The sequence below is a fragment of the Pimephales promelas genome, chromosome 23, assembly GCF_988280905.1.
Source record: "Pimephales promelas chromosome 23, fPimPro1.hap1.1, whole genome shotgun sequence".
Classification (NCBI taxonomy): domain Eukaryota; kingdom Metazoa; phylum Chordata; class Actinopteri; order Cypriniformes; family Leuciscidae; genus Pimephales; species Pimephales promelas.
This window is the reverse complement of record NC_142791.1, coordinates 25465333-25491473: the sequence shown is the minus strand read 5'-3', so window position 1 is coordinate 25491473 and position 26141 is coordinate 25465333. Positions and strand designations below refer to the sequence as shown.

Here is a 26141-nt window from a genome sequence, read left to right as displayed (position 1 = left end):
CCATGGTTGGATCTGCCATCTGGACAACGATCCAAGACAAACATCAAAATCAACACAAAAATTTGTTAGGGAGCACAAAATGAAGCTTCTGCCATGACCGTCCCAGAACCCTATAGAAAATGAGTGGTCCGAACTGAAGAGAAGAAGCACAAACATGGATCTGGGAATCTGAAGGATCTGGAAAGTCTGTATGGAGGAATGGTCTCTGATCTCAGGTCAGGTGTTGTCCAAACACATCAGGCATTATAGCAGAAAACTCAGAGCAGTTATCTTGGCAAAAAGATATTGCAAAAAGGTATTTAATAAAAGGGTATGAGTAATTGTGGCCAACGTGTTTTGGAAAAAAACATTTATTTTATAATGTGATCCCACATTAACAAACATACCTACCAACCAGTATTAACGTTCACATAGTTACACATAAACCAACCTACCAGTATTAACTTTCACATGCAGTTACACATTAACCAACCTACCTACTGTATTAACTTTCACATACAGTTACACATTAACCAACCTACCTACAAGTATTAACTTTCACATGCAGTTACACATTAACCAACCTACCTACCTACAAGTATTAACTTTAACATGCAGTTACACATAACCTACCTACCAGTATTAACTTTCACATACAGTTACACATTAACCTACCTACCAGTATTAACTTTCACATACAGTTACACATTAACCAACCTACCTACCTATAAGTATTAACTTTCACATGCAGTTACACATTAACCTACCTACCAGTATTAACTTTCACATAGTTACACATTAACCTACCTACCAGTATTAACTTTCACATGCAGTTACACATTAACCTACCTACCTACAAGTATTAACTTTCACATGCAGTTACACATTAACCTACCTACCTACAAGTATTAACTTTCACATACAGTTACACATTAACCTACCTACCTACCAGTATTAACTTTCACATACAGTTACACATTAACCTACCTACCTACCAGTATTAACTTTCACATACAGTTACACATTAACCTACCTACCAGTATTAACTTTCACATACAGTTACACATTAACCTACCTACCTACAAGTATTAACTTTCACATGCAGTTACACATTAACCTACCTACCTACCTACCTACCTACCTACCAGTATTAACTTTCACATACAGTTACACATTAACCTACCTACCTACAAGTATTAACTTTCACATGCAGTTACACATTAACCTACCTACCTACCTACCTACCTACCAGTATTAACTTTCACATACAGTTACACATTAACCTACCTACCTACAAGTATTAACTTTCACATGCAGTTACACATTAACCTACCTACCTACCTACCTACCTACCAGTATTAACTTTCACATACAGTTACACATTAACCTACCTACAAGTATTAACTTTCACATGCAGTTACACATAAACCAACCTACCAGTATTAACTTTCACATGCAGTTACACATTAACCTACCTACCAGTATTAACTTTCACATGCAGTTACACATTGACCTACCTATCAGTATTAACTTTCATAGTTACACATAAACCAACCTATCAGTATTAACTTTCATAGTTACACATAAACCAACCTATCAGTATTAACTTTCACATAAAGTTACTCATTAACTTTCACATGCAGTTACACATTAACTTTCACATACAGTTACTCATTATCGTTCGCATGCTGTTACTCGTCATTTCACATGCAGGTACTCATCATTTTTCACAGGCAGGTACTCGTAAACTTTCACATGAAGCTACTCGTAAACTTTCGCTTGCAATTACTCAACAACTTTCTCACGCAGTTACATATCGATTTTCACTGCAGTTACACATTAGCTTTCACATGCAGTTACACATCAACTTTCACAAGCAGTTACTCGTCGCCTTTCGCATGCCCGTTACTCATTAACTTCGCTTGCAAGTTACTCATTAACTTCAGTGCAGTTACTCATCATTTCACATGCAGCTACTCATAAACTTCGCTTACAAATTACTCATCAACTTTCAGATGCAGTTCCACATAAACTTTCTCTGCAGTTACACATAGACTTTCACATGCAGTTACCGGTTAACTTCGCTTGCAGTTACTCATTACCTTTCACATGCTTGCTACTCGTCTTTCACATGCAAGTACTCATATCTTTCACATGCAGCTACTCGTTACCTTTCGCATGCAGCTACTGGACATTTTCCGATGCAGTTACATATCGATTTTCACTGCAGTTACACATTAGCTTTCGCATGCAGTTACACATTAACTTTCACTGCAGTTACTCGTTGCCTTTCGCATGCAGCTACTCATTAACTTCGCTTGCAAGTTACTCATTAACTTCACGTACAGCTACTCACCATTTCACTGCAGTTACACGTTAACTTCGCTTGCAAGTTACTCATACTTTCACCTCAAGTTACTCGTACTTTCACCTGCAGTTACACATTAATTATCACACGCAGTTACACATATGACTTTCGCAAGCATTTACTCAATAACTTTCACCAGCAGTTACACATTAACTTCCACTTGCAGCTACTCATAAACTTCATCTGCAGATACTCATCACAGTAACATGCACTTTACTCACCGACTTTCACCTGTAGTTACACATAGACTTTCACTGCAGTTACACATCAACTTCCACAGCAGTTACTAAATAACTTTCACATGCAGTTACACATTAACTTTCACATGCAGTTACTCATTAACTTTCACATGCAGTTACACATTAACTCACATGTAGATACACATTAACTTTCACATGCAGTTACACGGTAACACTTTACAATAAGGTTCGTTAGTTAACATTAGTTAACTACATTAGTTAATATGAACTAATAATGAATAGCACATATACAGCATTTGTTAATCTTTGTTAATGTTATTTTCAACATTTACTAATACTTGATTAAAATCTTGTTAACATTAGTTAATTCACCGTTAACTAACATGAACTAACAATGAACAGCTGTGTTTTCATGAACTAACATTAACAAAGATGAACAAATGCAGTAACAAATGTATTGGTCATGGTTAGTGCACGTTAGTAAATACATTAACTAATGAACCTTATTGTAAAGTGTTACCAGTTACACATTGTCGGTTAAAAACAAGAAAGTGGCTAGTAAAAACGTCGAGTGGCTGGTCGATTTTGAAATCCACAGTGGCCGCCGGTGGACAAAAGAGTTGATTTCCATCCCTGCTTGGTAATGTCAAGGTGTCATAACAAAGACATCTCAAACAATGTCATATTTGCATTAAAACTTTCATAACTGAGCAAAAGACACTTAATGACAGTTGTCACAAACATGCATAAACCTTCCTTCATATTCATAATACATCATGTTAGTCTTATGCATACCCCTTCAAGTAACGCGTTACCAAAGAATGACTCTGAGACAGTTCATAAGAGAAACGTGTGCAGGATTCCGTGTTGCAAGAATGCTGTCTTGACGAAGCCTAACTTGCTTCATAAATGTAATATATTTTTTAATATTTAATTTATCAGTCAGAGCAGGAATCAAGGCTACATTCGAATAAACAAAGCCAGCGGAGCGATTATCTCTGTCCATCTTGAGGAATGAAAACGGTTGAACCAAAGAACGTCTATTGACAAGAAGTGAACGCTCCATTGCAACACAAGTATTTTGCAGTATTATCTTATATTAAGGAGCGTTAAAACAAAACTATGTAAAAAAAACTGTTCAAAGTGGCAATTAAAGTAATAGGATAACGGACACAGCGCATCAATGATCATCATGTTTGTAGCATGATCCAGGGGATTAAAACGTACAAAATATATTTCAGGCCTAATGGAGTTGGTAACTAATAGAAGTAGTAAATGTGTAAAGTTGCATACAATGGAAATACCATAGACTGTAAAAAATATGGACAAAGCGTCTGTGAAGTCACTCATAGACTTTCTGAAGAACAGGTTTATGGGGGGTATGGGCGGCGCCATATTAGAAAATCTTAAGAAACACAAAATACAAATGTTCAGAAATACAAATGTTTCAGAAAGGATACAGAGATGCTTCGTGTCAGATCATGGCCAAGACGTCCAATTCCACTCGGCGCAGCCCGTTATCAGCTGTCAATCAAAGTTAACCGCCCTTATTTTTCATACATTTTACATCCAAATACCATCTAAACTAACGAGTTAGAAAAAATTCACTCACCTCACAGTTGTCAGGCACTCGGAACCTATCGAAAAATACAATAAAAGTCAAACTGTAAACATATAAATTGATGCTGTGAAAATGGACATTTTAATGTGAGGTCTATGGATATTCACCCCCTTTTGGGACCGGCCTCTAGCGGATTTTCGATGTATTGCAGTTTTTCCCACTTACGGGTAGGCTTCATTTTTCAGATTAGAATTTTGCCGCTTGGGAAAAATTAGAAGAAAAAAACTACCTCAAAAAACTGTTATCTATGCTGTTGTCCAGTAACTCCAGTTGGAATTTTCACCCCAAAATGGCGGCCGCGCTCCTGAAGCGCCACCTAGTGGCTTTTACCAAAAAAGCATCAGAGTTTTGCTTCTTGTTCTTCTATACTCTTTGGTTGAACTCTGACCAATAAGAGGATCGTTTTATACACGTGGCTTGCATAAACACATTTTGGTACGCTGCTTTGAAATGTTGCCTTGTGAAAGCAAACCGAACGAGTAAAAAATTAAATCCGTGCTTCAGAACTGTTATTGAAAATATATGTTAGGTTGAAAACCTGATCAAATATCATGACTTCCCTAGAGAGGGAACACTGAGCACTACTAGACTGGGAGTGGTGCGGGAGTCAGTGGAACAAAGCAGCGAGGCTGCGCTAGGCATGGATGTGGAAAATGTGAACAGACAGTTGACGTTTGGCTTGAGGAAGCTGATCGAGAGAAAAGAAAAAATTCCGAGAGAATTCATGGAACTATTTGATAAGTCAGATTAAATTGAACTTGTATGAAAATATAAGTTTCAGATAAAACAATAAGGCATTGAGTATGATTAACAGTTATATAAAGATAAGAAATGTTTCATTAAGCAGAATGGGGAACAATTTTATATTTTAGTGGTAAAATAATGATTGAAATTATGTTTAATTTTGGTTTGACAACCATTGGGTCTATAATGGGGGTAGTGAAAAGAATGGACTTACTATCCATCTTCATTTATTATAAAACGAATTGAAACTATAATTTTGTAAAAAACGAATGCGTGTATCTTGGTATTTATGATTATAGACTATGTCTGTATTTAATATCTGAGGAGTGACTGAGGGTCCAGCTATGCTGGGAGTACAGTGACAGTGTTTGCTTATTCAGCCCGGCTTCCGGATGTTAGATATGTACTTGTTCTGTAATTAGTGTTGTTGATGGTAATACCAAATTAGAAAAAGACAGCTATGTCCAAAGATTGTGGAAATCAGTAAGGTTGATTGACATTGAAATAAGATATTGTTTTATAAAATTTTTATAATTTTGGGTCAGGGATAATTTCCCAGGACAAGTGTGACCAAAGTAGTCAAGAAACTTCGTGAAAACAACTTAGAATATTTTGAGCATTTCGATGCGGCTATGAAAATTAATGTTCTGTCAATAAGAAGATTATGATTGGGCTATTGTGATTATGTCCACCACTGGTGGACTGTAAGGAATACAGAGAACTGCTTATCAGTGGCTCTGTGTGCATTCCTGAATGGGACACCACTGCTTCAAGTGTGTGCAGTAAGTTGGAGCTGACAGAGTGTTTTAATTGTGGTCAGCAGGAACACTTAACGCGTAACGGTAAATGTCCACGATAAGGTGTTTTTGAAAATGTGATAGAGACTCATTTTTGGTAATAATGTGGGTTTGAAAGTAAATCAGTTTAAATGACAACATTAACATTTTTCGTCTGAGAAAAAAGAAATAAAAACAAGGTCAAGGGATTGAAGCCTTAAAGTGAATCCTTTTGAAGAAAGGATCTATATTAGTAATTTTTATAAGTGAATTGAAGAAAACAGTTTGCTGTAAAATTAATGACTCCAACAAATGTGAGTTGCAAAGACATATATAAAGGTAACTAAAAGGATGATTGTGTTGTAAGTAAACATTTTAAAATGGTTTTAGATGATATAGAGAGACTAATCTCACAGATGATTTACAATAACTGCAAGCGCATCACAAGCAGAGAGTGCTAACCTTGTCAAAGTGCTAACCTTGTCAGAACTTGACAATTAAAATTGAGAGGAAATATGAAAGGTTATTGAGGACTAGATACATTATTTTGTGTTTACGATCAAATAAGCAGAAGCAGCTAAATGCTGATTAAACAAAGAGCTTGAAGAGTTGACTATGAAAGAACTAGAAGCTGATGTTTTTCTTTCAAAAGATAAGTTTGAAACAGTTTGCTTATCTGAATCTGATGTGTACTGTGGCTGAAAGCTGCCAGTGCAACAGACTCAATCTGAGAGGAAAATTAGTAATGCCTAAATTCCCTGATGTGGGCAAAAGACACATTTAAATAACATGTTTATTTGAAACCGTATGTAATTTCTGGCAAAGATGCCTTAAGCTGGAATAGAGATAAAGTTTGATGTTAGAAGTTTATGAGTGTGCAGTACCAGTCCTGAATTCCTCAGTCTCTCTCGTCCAATGTCAGCTAAAGTTGTGATCTGAGCCTGTGTCATAAGTGATAATAAACTGTTTGTAGCTAAGCACAGTGTTTCAGTTGAAGATCATAGACAGAGAGATGTTAAAAGAAATCATTGCCATTCAGAGGGCAATTGGTATTTTACATGTTTTAAAAGTAAAACTGAATTACTTTAACCCTTATGCTGCATTGGGGACATTTTTGGTCTTTTGCAGTTTAATTTCTTTGACCATTTTGGCTGTTTTAATGCAAATGGTATGAAATTTGGCAAAAGTTTGTGAGCTGGGTCATGCATCAAAAGGGGGATGGTAACAATTGCCAAATATGGTTTACTGAGGGGTTCAAATTTGAAACTACGCGTACTTCACTATATGAAAATAACCTCGGCATTTGTTTTCTGTACAGATCATGCAGACTTCTATCTGAAAATAACCTCGACATTTGTTTTTCTCTACAGATCATGTGGACTTTTAAGACATGAGCAGAATGTGTCTAATAAAATAATGGCTGTGGATGAATTTGGCTAACTACCCTGGCATGGGTTTTTAGTGTGGTGGAAAGGCGTCACACCTGTGCAGCGCATAACTAAGATTTTCCTTTTACAGAATCTCAGGATGGATTGCAGCAAACAGAACTGATTCTGTTCCAAATGTATAAACGTTATGTTGAGGACATGAGCAAGATGAGTTGAATGTTTTCCAGGGGAAAAGTGCCCTGAAAAGTGCAAGAAATGATCCAGTGATAATGTTTCAGGTTGTTGATTCCACAGGTCAAACTAAAAGGGAAGACTGGCCAGACAAGCAGATGAGTTAATAGATGTTGTCACTAACAAGAATAGTTAAGGTCTCTATTCACAGGTGAAAGCAGGCAAGAAATGGTTCACTCCAGTGGGGATGCGGTGTTCTGACATTCCATCCTACCCGTCAGATTGTCCTACCAAGGCTTACTGCGCATGCGCACATCAATAATACGTCATTTTTGTCACGCTGAACAACACGCCCATAATATTTTACTACTTGCGCGAGATCTTCTTCATCTGAGGTAAGTTTTTCACTATTTTTGTCAATTATTACTATGCAAAGATATATAGCAGTAACGAGAACTGTTTACTCTCACATTCATACAAAGCAAATTCATATTAGCATTTTTTTCATGAAAACATTAACGTAAAATCATTCTACTCGTTTATTTCATACTGATGAGGCATTTTGCACTGTAAAATCATACTACTCGTTTATTTCATACTGGTAGCACAATCTGATGAGGTATTTTGCAACGTAAAATCATCCTATCGTTTATTTCATAGGACAATCTGAAGAGGTAACGTTACTTTGCACTGTAAAATCACCGTAACATGGCCTAATAAGAAAATTCGGCAAAGTTACACAGAAATATTTTATGTAACTTAGTCACAGATGCGAAGCAGAAACGCTCAGGATTTTACGATGAGGTAGGATGAACCGATAGATATGGCTATAATTTTGCGCTACGGTAGGAAAATCTGACAAGGTAGGACAGATCGACAGAACAGCGGTCGTGAATTAAGGGAAATCTTGAAAGGATCAGAAAATGGTTTGAGAATGTGACAACTGGGTCCAAGCCTCTCACCTTAAGACAACACCAGCAGGCCTCAACCATCCAATAGAGAATAAAGTGAGGGGTCAAAGGCTAGTGCTAGTAACAGCCTCCCTCCCGACGTGGGAAAGACCATTGCGACGGCACGCAAAGTGTCACCCTGGTGAACATGGAACGTCCATGGGGCGAACGAGATGATCAACACACCAGGAGGAACCACCTGATGGTTTAAGTTTAACAGAATAATCTGTTTTGATGATTTTGGTTGAATCAAACTAAGTATTGATTTGATTGGTGCAAATATAGGAAATCTATTGATTGATGTGTCTGTACTAGAGATATTAGAGTTCATTTTGAACGACTAATTTGGTTACAGGAAAGGATAAAATTATAAGACTTCTCTGGCTAGATTTGTTAAACAGCATTCAATAGAGCTAACTAAATTGAATTAGAAGTGAATAGAATATGGAGATGGGCGTATTAAGATGTAGCGAATGTCTTGTTTCAATATTCCAGGTTATAGCGATAATATCACAAATTTGATTGAACACATGAGACAGATGGTAAAAGAGCCTGAATATGCTAATGGGGCATGGGTTGGGTGGTTCATGTCTATGTGCAGAGGATGGGTGTATTGGACACTTCAAACAATATTGCCAATTGGAGCAATAGGGCTGATGATATTGATCTGTTTACCATGCATTGTGAGATTTATTTCCAGCTCAGTACAGAGACTGGTGAAAGCAGGAACATCAGCTACAGCGATGACTTTGACAGTTTATCCAAATTGTGCCGACAGAAACAAAGAAATTGATGATGACACTAGCAGCGGAAGCTACAGCGAAGTGGCTTAAATCTATGCATGTACGATTTTTATCCCTATCTTCTGGATGATTAAGAAGTAAGGGGTTTGGTTCATTATATTTACTATGTTTTGTGATGATTTTGAGTTTTTCTTGCTAATCTATAACCTTTATCTTATTCATGACGAGGTGACTGCGGGTCTGATTTTTATTAGAAGTGCAACAACAGTGATTATTCATTTAGCCCGGCTTCGGATGAATTGCTTTACTAGCTTGCTAATTATTAGGGGACTATCCCCCACAAAAACAGCCTTAGCTTTTTTCCTTTTTCAAAACACTGTCTTTTCGCAAATGTTTAAGAAGAGTGATCATTTATATGAAAGTCAGAAATGAAGAGTATAAGTGATGATATGACTTAAAATTTGCTCTGAAAAAAATGTTTATTATTATGATTTGGAGAATATGAATGATAAAAAGGAGGGACTGTTGTGGAAAAATTAAGTTAGCTTGATTCTAAAGTAATTATTAAGAGTTAATTATTAGAAGTTGAGCAATGAATGATTTGATAGAAATAGATTTGTGTTGAGCAAAATGCATGAGTACAGCATGTGCTTTTTACCAGGGTTCTTGCACACTTTTTAAAGTAAAATTTAAGGCTTTTTAAGACCTTTTTAAGACCTGAAGAAATCAAAATTAATACCATACATTAGGGGTGTGCGATATTGACAAAAATATATCTCGATATTTTCACGTTTTGTTGATAAACACAAAACAAAAACAAAATCAGTAAAATATCAACTAATTATTATCAACAATAATTAGTTGATATTTTACTGATTGTGTTTTTGTGCTGGTGCCATGGCTGGTTTAGGCCTGTTGTTGACAGCAGACTCGCGGAGATATTTATATTTTTCATATTCTATGCAGTGGTCAGTTCACAGCAGTGACAGAAATTATTAATTAATGTGCAATATTTGCCACCTTAAATTGATTTCCAGGGCATTTTCACCTATTTATGGAGATTTTTTTTTCTAAACTTATTTAGAGTTATGCATCACGTGCATCACATATATACAGTAATTATACTTATTTATACAATAATATTTCATTACACAATAATTATACAGTACCACTGTTAGCAGTCAAATTAAATCATTCAATCAAAAATCCATCTTTGCAGTGCAGAGTAGACGCAGAAGCAGCCTTAGAAGTGGCATTAATATACAGACTCCATTTACAATTGCATAAATCAAGCTATAAGGTTTTTAAAAAAAAATCAATATTCAATATTTAAATGTGAAATGATTTCTTATTTTTTACTATTAATATGAAACTAAAACCGCCAGTAGGCAGCGGCAAATCGCTGTCTTATTAAGCGAGTTGAGGGAGTCATTCATTCAACTGATTTGTTCAAACGGGAAAGAAGCAAGTGATTGAATCGTTAAAATGACTCGTTCAAGACGCGGATTTCCTTCAAGAAATCATCGCTGTCTGTTGCATTGAGACTCTGCTATGGTTTCATTTTGAAATTCTAGTCGGCGAAATAAAGGGAAAACAAACAATATCGATAATGTTATGGCTAAAAACTAACTCAAAATGTCACTTTATTTTTAATTTAACTATTGTATAACATAAATATCACACTTGTGCACGGGAAAACGGCACTCTTACTGATGTGATATTCTAATATAACAACATGATATAAATATAAGGCAAAAATTTGGGGACATACCTATAACCATAATAAATACATGTCTATGCCTATAACTGCACACATCACGCCGTGAAAACACGAGAGACAAATGCGATGTCAGCTCACACTCGCAGTGCCACGTCCATCGTTAAAACAATAGAGTATCATAATAGACAATACACATCGCACACCTCTACGCACAAAGAATTAACTTACGACTTAACTGACATTTGCCAACTTTCTTCTCTCCTCCTCTCCTGTCTCGCGTGCAGGAGACGGACGTTATTCTGCCGCGAATGTGACGCGAATCGTCACGTCGTGAACAAGCAAATCCACAAAGATAAAAATTAATACGTACGCAAATTAGATGGTTTTAATTTGGAAAACATTAAGATATGACTGAGTCGAAGTGTCATCTAAAATTTAAGACCTTTCATACCTAAAAATAAGACTTTATAAGACTTTTAATGGCCTTAAATTTTAAATATCTAATTTAAGACATTTTAAGGACCCGCGGGAACCCTGTTTACGAGTCCTACGTGAGGAACATGCATGGGGAAACATAGAAACAGGTGGAAAGAAGACCTTTGACCCCAGATGTCATCCTGACTAGGCCGGTCAGCAAGTGCTGACCTTTTCTGCAGCAGTGTCATTATCAGGCGCTAACTTGTGCAACTTGAAACCTTGAGTTTGAGTATAAAAGCTGTGTGGAGGGGGCAGACGGGGTGTCACTCACCACAGCGTTACTTCTGTGTGTCAGACTGAACCTTCTTGCAAGAATAAAGTACTTCTTTTATTTCATTAATTTGACTCTGAGTGTCTCTTACGCAGTGATGATGTTGGAAAGGATTTTTGCCGTAACAGAACAAAGAAAATGACCTACAGGTATGAAAATACAGCCCTACACTGCAACCTATGGCATGAGTCGGGCTTTGCTAATCAGGTTTTCTGATAATCAAGTCATTTTGTGTGAAAAGACAATGGTCATGAAAACAGTAGACTTCCTTTTGGAAAAAAATACTTTTGGCATTTGGTTGGAGAGACGGTGCTCACAGAAGGCACATGCAAACTTTCTATCTCAATTGGCTCATTTTGGCTTTCATGGGCTCTATAATAACATTTTCTACCTCATGAATTTCGCTGAATATGAATTGAATATCTTCATAAATGGATATTAAAGGCTTTAGCTGTGCTTTGCCGCTGGAGTATAATAGAAACCCACATTTTGCTTAAGCCGAAAAATAACTCCTGGAAAATAAACCGTCGAGGTATAAAACGGTTAACGGTAAAGCGGTAAACGTGCGTGGGAGAGAGCAGACCTTGCCTATATCAGAGCAACTAAAAAATTTTCAAAATTTTTTTGGGTGCAAAAAATAAGTTTCTCCAATCTTCTTGAAACTCTGGATTCCGATAGAGGGCCATGGGACTTAGACCTGAGTGCAAAAATGGAGGATCTAGACCCGTCCAGAGCTGAGATATCGAAACTCAAAATTTCGACCTGAAAAAAAAAAAAACAACAGGGGTACCACTGTCGTTTTTTTTTTTTCAGGTGGAAATTGAGTTTCTCTGATCTTCTTGAAACTCTGGATTCTGATAGAGGGCCATGAGACTTAGACATGAGTACAAAAAAGGAGTCTCTAGACCCTTCCAGAGCTGAGATATTGAGATATTTAAAATGGCATAAATGCTACGTGAGATCTCAATATCTCAGCTCTGGAAGGGTCTAGAGCCTCCATTTTTGCACTCAGGTCTAAGTCCCATGGCCCTCTATCAGAATCCAGAGTTTAAAGAAGATCAGAGAAACTCAAAATTTTGACCCCCCCCCCCCAAAAAAAACGACAGTGGTACCCCTGTCGTTTTTTTTTTTTTGGTGCAAAAAATAAGTTTCTCCAATCTTCTTGAAACTCTGGATTCTGATAGAGGGCCATGGGACTTAGACCTGAGTGCAAAAATGGAGGCTCTAGACCCTTCCAGAGCTGAGATTTTGAGATCCCACGTAGCATTTATGCCATTGGGTTCGTGGTCGGTGGAATTATGGGACGGCGCTTGGTGCTACGGACTCAGGGGCCCTAGCTGAGTGCAGTAAAATAGTTTTTATCATGACAGGAACTTTAATTAAAATGTCCAAAAAAAAAACACTACCCAAATCCCCATTCAACAGATTGCAGGCGGGATTCTGTCCAATTGCAGCTTATTGCATGAACTGCGGAAAAACTTTAAAAAATATAGTGGGTTATTGGACAAATAGTGGGTTTGTGGGACGGGGGCGTGTCCGGGGACCAGTCAGTGGGCGGGGGGCCGGTCGCCCTGACGAAGCGGTGGTCGGTTGGAGACCTCCATTCCACGCTCATTCACGGCATCATCAAGCTATGCCTTTGTTTAGAATAAGCGACTTCTAGTGGCGAAACTTACATACTGTGCCTTTAATAAAGAATCAAGAATGAACACCAACCTCTTTGTTCTTCAGTATGTTTCATTCTGCAGTGTTCTGGATCTCATGTTCTCACTGTCCTTCAATAAACTCTGTGTTTGTGTTGGCTCTTCCTGATGGTTTGATGCTCGTCTTCACTTGTAGCTGAGGGGAATATTCCAGCGTTTATTGGTGAACTGCAGTGGGAGGAGCTTCACTGAAGGAGGAGTTTCACTGAAGGAGGAGATCTGGCAAAAATCAATAAGAAAACACATACTGAGTTTGTTTTTATACTAATTTACACATTTTAAATGTTTATGCCCACCTTTTCTATCTAGTAAAGTAACTTTTAAGTTAATTAATCTCAAAAGTCTGATTACACAGACAGGGCTTGGATTAAGCCAGGAATAGGCCTTTGTTCAATTAGGGCATTTAAGTAGCTTTTGGGCTAGGGGTGTAACGATACCCTCATGTTAGGAATAGGATTCGATATATCATAATAGTAAACTCCGAATATCGAATGATATTGCGATATTGCAAGACATATGGTAAAAGGTAAACAAAGAAATTACTGTTGACTAAAATGCTAAATTTGGTATTACATTGGGAGTGGAAATGAAAAGGTTTGGACTTGGTGCTGGGAAACCAATGCACAGGACCACAGACATCGGAATAAAAAGAATTCATGATTCTGAAGCTGAAAATAATACAGAATTATATTTAGATGAATATGCTTGCAATTTTATTGGTAACATAGGACATTTGGCATTATCAGGACTGACAAATATCCCCTCATTGCTTTATTACACTCAACATAATACAGTAGTTTAATGTAGTACCACCGACACTAAAACTCTATAAACTTGAATTTTTTTGCATACAGTAATTTTCATTTTGGGTGAACTACACTCAACACCGATTGTTACTATCCGCGCAATGCCCTGAACACACACTAAATGTAGACTATCTTGAATACCGCATTGGAGCGTATCCCATCATGCATTAGGTGCGGGAATTCACATGCACTGAAATCACAAGATGATGAGGAAAACATTCCACTGTAAGTTAAATGAACTACATTTTACATGTAATTTGTAGGGGTGGGGGAAAAAAATCGATTCTCGATGCATCGCGATGCGGACGTGGACGATCCTGAATCGATTCACAAATGTCAAAAAATCGATTTCAAAAATTTTTTTTTTGATATGTATTATTTATAATAACATAATATTGACGGAACGCGAAAGACGGAACTCTGAAGCGCGGAAGTGCAGTGGCGGGACCGTCTGTGGCGTGCACATAACAGAGACCCGATGGAACGCGAGATCCAAACACTTTCCTTGTTAGGTTAAGCTGACGTGTGGAAATATTTTGGCTTCTGAAGTTGAAGGGGGAAAGGAGCTGGACAAGAGCCGCACTAGTTGTACGCTTTGTGGAATAAAACCAACGACGGAAACACGACAAATATGATAAGCCATATGACACCTTTCCAGCCAGAGGAGGAAAAACACTCGGCTGCACCAGTCGTTATATTATTTATTTACTACAAGTATATGCTCCTAGTTCAAGCACACATTTATTTTCCTGGTCGTTCTTTGTAATGTTAATAAAATATGTTGTGCATTAATTCTTTATGGGTCATTAATTTGTACTTTTAAAGCAAATTATTTATAGTCACACACAAAAGATTCAGATAATCAATTTGTAACATTATAAATGTCTTGTACTTTAACTTTTGATCAACTTAATTTATCCTTGATGAATAAAAGTATAGATTTCTTTTTTCTTTTGCCCAAAAAATTTAATAAAAATTCTTACCAACTCCAAACATTTGAACGGTATTGTTTAATGTTACAAAAGCTTTCTATTTCAGATAAATGCTGTTCTTTTGAATTTCTGGGTGATTCTCTGAATCGGGTGCCCTTCAAGTCCCCCAAACTTGCTTCAAACATTTTCAATTGAAGGAAATCACAAAATACATTTTAATGCTGTCAATTAATAGAACCAGGTGCATTTGCATTATAATGCAACAAAATTGCTTTTGAAAAAAAATGTAAAGTTAATAAATGTAAAGATAATGAGTTGCCTAAGTAGTAGATAACAAGCATGTTTGCATGTCCTCACTAACCATCATTATATTTTCAATGAATATCAAACAAATAAAAAGTGCAATTAATACCAAAATGTTGCTGCTGCTAATATAATCATATGTTGATCTAGTGTATTTTCGTTTACTGTTGTGAAATGGAAAATCAATAATCGGTAATCGAGAATCGCTAATAATCGAAAATCGACTGTAATCGAATCGGGACTTCAATAATCGTAATCGAATCGAATCGGGAAATCAGACAGATTAACCACCCCTAGTAATTTGGTAGAAAAACACATTGTTAAAGTGTCATTATAATGTTGCAAAGATGAGTATGGTATGTGTATTTTGTACATTTGCAGCTGCTTTTTAAATCACTTAATTAAAAGCACCATTTTTTTAATTATGCTTTTTGTTACATTGGGACTACTAACCAGACATTGTTGATTTAAAAATTTAAATAAAGCTCTGTAAACACTTGCATTTTTGTGTCACTATAAGTGTGTCCCATTGGGTAATCAAAAGTTCTAGTCATCACACCTACTTGAACACTTGGGCTAAACGCAGGAAATACCTACATCGTGCAAGTACACAAGTGCAAAGACCGCAAGTGTGGTCCTTCCAAAAAAAAAAAAACATTACTAATGTGCATCTTGAGACAAAACAATGGCACTGACATTTTAAAATGCACTGACATTTTGCTGCTAGAAACAGATTGTTACAGACTGTATACTGAAAGAATAAAAGTGGTCTAATGTTAAAATATTATTTCTCAATGAAATGATACAGTAAAATTGCAGGAACATAAAGACTAATGAAACCCATCTTTATCAAACATTGTAATTCGCCGATATGAATAGTTAATTTTCTGTTATGTTACACATCTAGAAAGGAGCAGACGTCGTTTCTGGTGCAACACATGTTATATAGGGGCTTTGCATGCAATTCTGCAAGACAGATTTAACAGTACACAGTCAATCATCAGTGGAGCATCTCAATTTGGTGTGTTATCTGCTCGTCTCTGCATTAACTGCTATATTGTGCACGTTCTCACATTCAGTATGACATTTAATAATTGCTCATTATAACATTCCCTGTTGCTCACTAACCTAAATTAACATTCACTTGAACATACAGTTTGCAAATTAATTTTACATTCATTCAAGTACAATTACCAAACATAGATCAAGGTCATTTTGTCTTTTTATTAATTTAATTAATAAACTAATTATATAAAACTATTGTCAGTGCACTAAAAATAAACTGGTTTTATGCCTTTATTAATAAAACTTAAACAACTTAAAAAATACGAGGCTTAAAGGATTAGTTCACTTTTGAAAAAACTTTTGCTGATAATTTACTCACCCCCATGTCATCCAAGAAGATGTCCATGTCTTTCTTTCCTCAGTCGAAAAGAAATTAAGGTTTTTGATGAAAACATTCCAGGATTTTTCTCCATATAATGGACTTCAATGGGAACCGGATGGTTCAGGTCCAAAAGATAGTGTTAATAACAGTTTCAGTTGCAGCTTCAAATGTCTTTAAACGACACCAGACGATGAATAAGGGTCTTATCATGCGAAACGATCGGTTAATTCAAAGCTTATTCCAAAAATGTAACTTTTCTAAGGACAAATGCTAGCCTTGTAATATATTGTGAGGCGCGTTTGCAACGTCACGTAATACGTAATTACGTTCAAAAGGTCACGGGCGACGTAGCCGGAAGTACAGAATCAAAATCGTCCGACATCGTTGTTTTACCTTTTAAAGCAGAACTAAGTAACTTTTTTTACCTTAACTGAACAGCTTTGGAGTCATTGTAATGTTAATATTACTGATTTCGTGTTGAATGGTGATCATCTCGCACCCCCCTGGTGCCTGTGAGCCGCAAAACCACCCTTGCAACTTTGGGCCGGCGGCTCGCCGGCCTCAGTGTTAGGAAGTATCGTGAGATTTCAGGTCTCGCGAGGTAACGAATTGCTTTACGGCACTATACGCGCACACGCATGCGTACACGCCCCCGGCCATCCAGGAGCCGGCTAGCTATAAGAAAAAGGTAACGCTAGATATTGAATTCTTCAAGTTTTCGTGATGGCTGATGTAAAAGAAGAAGAAGACAGCTCGGAAGTGTTTATCAGAGAAACAAAGAAGAGAAACGGACCGGCTTTTTCAGAATAGAGAGAACTGAAAGAAAGCGAAGCCTGCAAAACCGATGCTGACCTGGCCTTCTTGCTGTTGCACTTGTAAGTATCTTTATAATAAACTGTGTTTAATGTTTGTATTTCTTGTAATTGTGACCTCGGGAGTCGGGATGTTTGCTATTGTCTGTTTTTTTTTATTATTATATTATGCTCGCTGTCTGTTACCGGCTTACTAGTACGTTAGATACTGTAACTTAGATGTTAGCATTTTCATTAGCAAACAAACTTGCTTGTTTTCTGTAAGTAAGTGTTTTGTCCGTTCCTCTATCAGGGTTTATTTGTGTTTCTCAGATCGCCTATAAATCGATATGAAATTCTACAAATTATGCATTAGTTTAGCTTGTCGTCAGCCTCAGAATTAGTAACGTTATACTGTGCTGCTGACTTGATAATGCATAAACCGACACGAGAGCTGCTAGCTAATAATGCAACTTTTTTATATTTATTTACCCACATTTACACAAACAGAACTATAAGTAAACGAGAAATTGCATTGCAACTTCACACATGCAACTCCATCTGTGCTATTTTGACCTTGTCTATAAATGATATGTTGATAAAAGATTGATACATTTTCTTTTTCCTTTTTAGCTACAAGCGTTGGCAAGTGTTATCAACTCCGAGGCACCCCAGACCACCAGTACCACCGGTCTCAAGCTTCAATAATAAAATAAACAAACTTGTAATAAACAAATTAAACGTGTTTGACTTTCTTTGGTCAATCGTTACGATAGACAACTCGGATCACCAGAAAAATGATGAATGTAACGTAACATGTATTTTGATAATGCATAATCAAAGTAGCTATAGCTGTAGGCTAAACTAAAAATAAATAAATAGCGGAAATATTTATTATAGTATTATTGATTTTTAACCATAATGTTACTGATAACGTTTGGTAACACAATAAAAATATACACTCTCTCAACATAATAATATTGTTCTGAGAATCATACCTCAGTGGACATGGCTCGGGCGTCAGTTTGGTTTGAAATGTGCTGGGGACAGAGACGCATTCGGAAGGGCATTTTCAAAAGTGCTGGGTAACGCATTCATTCTTTTTTCTCTTTCGAGTAGGTAATATTTTGAACGACGATGTCCATAGCTTCCTGATGCACATAAATAAAAATGAGCACAATACAGTGATGGTCCGGCCAGAGGTTCCGCACTCGAATAGTTTTTATTTCCCCCTCATCAAAACCAATAATGTTTATCAGTGGTTGAATTGATATAATGTTTATCAGTGGTTTTATATGTTTTGATGAGTGGGGGAAAATATACGAGAGAGGAATTAGAAACCATGAGAAAAAGGGACACGTTTGTGTGCATTTTGATTTGTGATTTCACCGGAAAGAATCTCCGCAACGGATTGAAGCGCGTTTCCGAGAGAAGACAACACATTTCAGTGCTAGATCGCCTGTTATTTAACAAACAAATGAAACGAATGCTGTTAACTGGAGATGTTTTATTTGCATTGGTACATCTGTGCCGCGAGATGTTTCAAAAGTGGTGGGGACAAAATCCGTTTGTTCGCCGGCTTCTCTGAAAACAAATTCACATGGCCTAACTGAACGAGATGGGAGGGGGAGTTGACAACGAGTTTACGACAGTTTTCTCATGTATATATACTCCGAAACTGTAGGGGGAGCTCGAGAGAGAAACCTGCGAGAAAACAGCAAAGAAGTTTCCAGTCTTACTGAGCGCTGCTTTAATTCCTTTTTTGTAAACGGCGTTTGAGTTAGTTTTCACGTTCAACCTATGCGTTCAACTTGTAAACACTCTGACTCTGTACTTCTGGCTACGTCGCCCGTGACCTTTTGAACGTAATTACGTATTACGTGACGTTGCAAACGCGCCTCACAGAATGGAGAAAGGCTAGCATTTGTCCTTAGAAAAGTTACATTTTTGGAATAAGTTTTGAAATAACCGATCGTTTCGCATGATAAGACCCTTATTCATAGTCTGGTGTCGTTTAAAGACATTTGAAGCTGCATCTGAAACTGTTATTAACTGTCGTTTGGACCTGAACCATCCGGTTCCCAATGAAGTCCATTATATGGAGAAAAATCCTGGAATGTTTTCATCAAAAACCTAAATTTCTTTTCGACTGAGGAAAGAAAGACATGGACATGTTGGATGACATGGGGGTGAGTAAATTATCAGCAAAAGTTTTTTCAAAAGTGAACTAATCCTTTAAGAGATTAATAAAAATGCCTTCTGCATTTTTGTTTTGCTTTTCACTCCATTGTACCGAAATCGTACCGAAGCGTCTGAATGTCTGAACCGAGGTATGAACCCAAGCGTGACTTCTGTACCGTTCCACCCCTAATGCAGTTTCATTATTATTCATTACTATCCAGAGAGCAGCTTACAAATCAAACATGTGAACATACAGTATATCTCGCCCCATATCAAAAATAACAAATAACCCTTGTTAAACTTAATTTGAACCTATACATTTCCCTTTGTCTGTTAAACACAAAGCTGTAACTGCAGAAAGCAAAAGCTGAATCCCGGACATCAGGTAACACCTAAAGCTATAACTCAGCTTTCTCCACAGGACAACAGCCTGCTAGCTTAGCTTCCAAAAAAGATGTGTAATGCCAATCCTACATAATGCATCCGTCTGCGTATTCAGTACCTTCGTCCATATTTTCAAAACATTTCTGCTGTGAAATCAGACGCACTGGCACTGATCTGTGATAGGTCTGTTAGCACATTAGGTCCAACCCCCTATGGGTGGGTTTGAAAGGGTGAGATCTTGTGCTTGTAGTTTTTCCAGAAATCCCCCTCTCTTATACTTCCTCCTACTATGACATAAAATGACGAATTTTGCGTCTTTGTAGGAGGAAGTGAAAAAGATCAATAGCAGATTTCTCTCGTCTCAGGGGAAAATGAGAAAGTGTTGCACGACCATTCAATAGTATAACTGGGTTTCTAACAATGGAAAGATTAATGCAAATGGGTGGAGTTGCTAGGGCTGTAACGATATAAAATCGAAATCGCGATACTCAGGTCCACGATACTGTATCGCGATGTGAGAAGGCAGAATCGCGACACACCCCTTCCACCTCCCAGTTATCTTTCCTGTCCAGATCCAATGCTATCTTTAAATTAGGGCTGAACGATTTTGGAAAATAATCTAATTGCGATTTTTTTAACCAATATTGCGATTGCGATTTAATATGCGATTTAAAAAAAAAAGTTATTTACCTTCTGTATTAGTCCACAGAGACAAGCAATAAATCATTGAATCTTTAGATAGCTCATGATCCGATCAACTTTTTTTCTTATTAATTAATATTAATAACTCTTAAAATATGTATTTAATTACATGTGTAAAAACACATACTTTAAAAAATAAATATAAAAAACATTTAATTAAACCAATTACATGTTAAGAATTTTAAATAGGCTAGGCCTATATAAAATAATACAGCTTTAAAATATAAAAGCTATTAAATAAAGAGAAACAAACAAAAAAAACATTACAAGCAATAAACAAAGAGTGGTCTCAGTATTTAAAAGTAGGCTGTCTGAATGTTTTTCATTCAAGAGCTAGGGTGATTTCCCCTCAGTTTAAATACGATATGCTGCATTCACACTAATGCATATATCTCTTTTGAAATTGTAAATGTGGTTTGTCCTGTTGGTTTAAGATATAACTGACCGTGTTTACATTAATTTCGCGTCATAAAAGCATTTTGACATGCAAGTACATTTACCATTGAGTCGCTCACGGCCGCATGCACGAGCGCTCTTCACAAAGCACGCGTTAGTATTTTAAAATAAAAGCAGCCTTCTCAGTGATTTTCATGGTGTTAATATAAGCCAGCTGCATTCCAAAAGACATAAATAATGCCTCTGTGAAGCATTTGTAAAGAAAATACCCGCGGGAGAGAACGCGCACTGCAAGTGTAACGTTATAACATCAAGCAAAGCGGCAAAACCTGTTCAATGAAGCCCGCGAATGTCCTTGTAATTCGGTTAAATCCCGAACTTTATGAAATAACGTTACTATGTTTTGGAAGGTTCGAGCGGTGTCGTGTGTGTGAGTGAGGAAGAGAGAGAGCGAGAAAACAGAAGCAAGCAGATTCAGAACACGGTTCGTTTCTAAAGCACGCGCAGCGTCATCACGCAGGTGTTTAAAAACTAAGCTCATACTCGATTCTGAAATTCTCTGAATCAATCCAGGATTGTTGAGGAGAGGAGAGAATAAATAACACAATAAACTGTTCTTTTCTGAACGCCAGACCGCGTAGCGTGGCAAGTTGATGCTTTATCTTGCAGACTGCTTTTCTCTCGCGTGTCACGTGACCAGTGTAATCGCAGCTCTTGCGATTACACAATCGCTTTTCGTCATATCGCGATTTTATCGCAAATGCAATTAATCGTTCAGCCCTACTTTAAATTACTATTTATATTATTTGAAGTTAACATTATAAAATATGTAGACCTAGTTGAGGTTAAATTAGCCAAAACTTAAATCCATCAAAATAATACATTCTCAGAAAATGCATTTAATACCAATATATTGACACTTCTGTTTATATCCATAGCCTACTCCCTTAATAAAATCCAGTACGTCCACACATTAGAAAAATATAAGTCTACACTTGCATTTTATATTTAACATGAAGGAAATACACACGCATACAGGGACGCGACACAAAACATCTTTAATATTTAGGTAGCAAAAATATAGCCTATATTTTTTATAATTCTGTAAATTACACTGTACAAACCAAAAGAAATACTAGGCTGCCCACCGGATGAAGGGTTAGCTCTCCCCAGAACATAACATTTTTATTTTGTTTTATTTTTCGTGTTCGAGGAAAAAAAAACAATGTCGTGACAGTTCTCTGGAAGCGGCACTTAAACTTTCAGAGAATTCAAATAGAAAGCACAAAGACTTACTTTAAATTGAATTTCGTTTTTTTCATTAATTGTATCTCAATTTTAATAAATGTTTCATCAACCAATTGCCTGGATTTAATAAATAAGAAGATAATATAGCTAGCCTACAGATGATCACGACATTGAGGTGCCGGCGCCTGTATTTGGAGCTCGTCTCATGAATCTTAACCCTATAAGCTTATAGACCTGAGAAATAAATATATATTGAAATGTCTTCTTTTGAAAAGAACAATTCAAAACGAAAGAAAAAAGACTGCTCTCTGCTTATGTAATCCGTATGAAAAGTACATTTCTCTTGGCGCGTTCACTTCTGCGAAGGCTGTCGCGGTTATGGAATTTCCCTTGCGGTAATGTTGAGTGGCTCAATAGCGCGATATGCCCTATTACCGCCATTTATTTATTTATTTATTTAATTTATATGCATCTGTTGCTATATAAATATGTTTACGATGTGGACAAAAACGAGGACATTTTCAGTAACCACTGTAACCGAAACTAAACAGCGTCTATGCGCATTGAAAGGCTTTCACTTAGCGCGCACATTGTTATGACAACGGAGTTTGAGCGATTCATTAAACCGTTCATTCAACGAACACGTTCAAAAAAGCTGATTCATTAAAAGAGATGTAATGAAGGTGTTAATTATTTTTAACTTTGAGTTCCACTTTTCAAGGCTCAGCTGAGCAGCATTTATGGGAAATAGTACCTGTGACGTGAACGTTAAAATTATGGTACACGGCAACCCAGATAGCACAAGGGTATCTGATGTCCTATTTACATCTGGAAGACGTATTTTAAAGAGTGTTTGCTCATCTGCAAGACGTCTATAGGACGTTTCCTGTCAGATGTTAAATAGACGTAAGATGTCAGTTTAACGTGCATTCTAAATCATTACATCTTAGAGACATCTTCTAAACGTCTATTTGACATCTGCAGGAAACGTCCTATAGACGTCTTGCAGATGAGCAAACACTCTTTAAAATACGTCTTCCAGATGTAAATAGGACATCAAACAGCCTTGTGCTATCTGGGAACCTTTTCACGACTTCAAAGACAGACGCAGGTAATCGCACGCGATCTGGCTACACATCATCACCAAAATAAAACAGTCTTGTTATCATTACATTATATACTTGTTTAACATGCAATACACATGCATGAAGTTCAAAACAAGAAGGGTATAGCCTTATAAAACATATATAGTTAGAGCACAGAAAACAACCCAAAAGCAGCCTACACTGCCTAGTTTAGTTTAATAATTTGCATAGTTATTATTGTTTTTTGGTGTTCAGATTCTATACGTTTTTCCAAATGTTATTTAATAAAAATACCTGTATATTTTTTCCTCTCGAAATCTATTTTTCACCCCAACCCGCCCCCGTGATAGAATCGCGATACGAATCGAATCGTGGGTCAAAAATCGTGATACGAACCGAATCGTGGGTTTGGTGTATCGTTACAGTTCTAGGAGTTGCCCTTTAACTCGCTGCATGCAACTTGCGCAAAATGGCGGACACCCGCGAACTCCACGTGTGTTACTGAACTCGCGTCACTTAAACTATTATTTTACCCATCAATATCACACAACCTCTAAATAACAGTACTGTGCATACTGTCTTTCCATCTCCATTGCATAATACCAATTATCGTTTCACATACGAAGTTTCATTGCCGCATTGTTTCTGATCACGCTCTATCCACGGGTGATAACAATTTCGTGCTCAAAACTTACGTTACTTAACATAAATCCTAAATACTCAAATACTGAACATAACTGTTGGTGGACCCCTTTGACTTATAATAGACACAAGTAATCTTACCTGCAAAAAAGATATAACAGTAGCAACACAGTCAATCATCAGTGAAGCATCTCCGCTAGTTGCCTCTATGCTAGTTGCACGTGGCCGCCATTTTGGTTTTCTTATCCATTCCGTGAGTGTGCGGTCGGACACTTCCGGTGTGGTGAAGAGATGAGTCCCCCTGAAGAAAGAGATGTTTTTTTTTTATTATGGTAAAAAAAGATATAAACAAGAGTCTCATTTTTATGTTAAATTTGATCTTATTTCTTAATAAATTTTACATACATAAATGGTCTGGAAGGACACCTAACATTTACCAGCTGACTTGAAAATTTACTTTGAAACACTGAAAGGTCTCTCAAATCGCAAAGCAACCAGAACGATAGACATCTTCAAAGAATTGAACTCCTCTTATTTAATGTAACTATATATGTATAGTATACCTCCTTTATGTTATGTTTCTTTTTTTATTTTTATTTTTTATATGTAATCCTAATGTTCTTTAATTTCATTGATAAGAATGTTAACTTCAATGTTTCATATTGCATGATGCGTAGGAATAATTTGGAAAATATATGTGAATTGTTGTTTCTAATGTATTAATATATACATTTGGAAATAAAAAAAATAAAATAAAAAAAGAGTCCCCCTGAAAAGATGAGTCCCACCTTAGGACCCAAGCGGTCCGATTGGTTCAAAGCTAGTTTTATGGGTAAACGCTTAGTGCCTGGTTACAAATTAGAGAAAATCAGTTTATTATAAGAGACGAACGTTATAAGGAGTCATTAATGTATTTTAACTTATATGTTTTGTATATAACCAAAGCTGTAGATTGTAAATTTAAACATTTCTCGTTCTTATTGTTTTTTAGTTAGCTTACATAGTAGCATAGCATTTATCCGCGGCAAACGTCAGAATGACTAGCCGAGTTAAGGCTGTTCCAGGCGGGCTAGATGTGCTGCTGATCCCTGGTTCTGACAACTCCGAAAACGTCAGAACATGTTTTAAAAAGGCGCAATCTTTATAAATAAACCACAGATTTGAGCTTTAAACAACTATATTCTCGACTTAAAAACTCTTACAATTACATTTCATGACACAACAGTAATAACATTTCGCGGACTTTCTCCTCTGCTGTTGACGCAACCTAACGTTACTATGAAAAGCGCTAAACAAATAAACGTATTACTTGAAAAGCGCTAAACAAATAAACATATTACTTGATGGCAACAAACTGCTTTTATCAAGTTATCGTGAGAACATATTTAGATCAGGCATACTATGGGGTCCTAAGGTGGGACTAATCTCTTCACCACACCGGAGAAAGACGAAAATGATCTCTTATATAGTTGTTTATAGAATCAACTATATCATTTAAAATACTACTTGGGTTTTATATATCAAAAACACACGAGCAAATGGCAATTAAATGCATGGATGCAGTCAGATTAATGAATAAAAATACAACTGTTCACGAATAGAAGATTGTCTTGGGGCTCGTTCTTCGTACGTTGCTTAAAACAGCCTAGATCAAATGAGACATCTAAGATGATATCATCGTGCTAATCATGATCCGGCTAATTGGGTTCTTCGAACACACCTGTTGTTTATGATTAGTATCGCTGGATTGAGTTATCTGAGATAACTGCGCGTTCTCGCGTTGGTATAAAAGGGGACATGTATCGAGAACAGAACTAGTGATCAGCAGCGCTGCTATTGGCTGTTCAGCATGGCCAAAGAACACGCCCAGTTTTTCTACCAAGCAGAGCAAGCGCTTTTAATGCAAGGTTATGCCGAATTTCAGTCTTTAATTAAAACGCCAGGGAACACCTCAAAGTGTGCAAAAGCCAGGAGAGAGTGCTGGCAAAACTAGAAGACAAATTAAATGCGTTCGTGGTGGCCATGTTAGATGTTTTAATAACTGATTATTATTTTATTTTTATTTTCATAATTTCATAATTACTTTGTTCATTGTAATGTCGAGTCACCACACTATAATAATAAACATGGTGAAAGTGAAGTACAAAAATATTCTACTTAATGGTAATTTTAG

At 36.7% G+C, this 26141-nt stretch overlaps 1 long non-coding RNA gene across 1 annotated transcript; it reads right to left on the bottom strand.

The window, feature by feature from the left end:
* Nucleotides 1–375: 375 nt before the first annotated feature.
* LOC120474122 (uncharacterized) lies at nucleotides 376–24241 on the bottom strand. Its single transcript, XR_016149463.1, has 7 exons — nucleotides 24110–24241; nucleotides 13125–13330; nucleotides 4160–4184; nucleotides 4008–4071; nucleotides 1321–3183; nucleotides 1213–1270; nucleotides 376–1166 (listed from the first exon to the last, which is right to left on the bottom strand). It is a non-coding gene; the product is annotated as an uncharacterized LOC120474122 (long non-coding RNA).
* Nucleotides 24242–26141: the final 1900 nt, after the last annotated feature.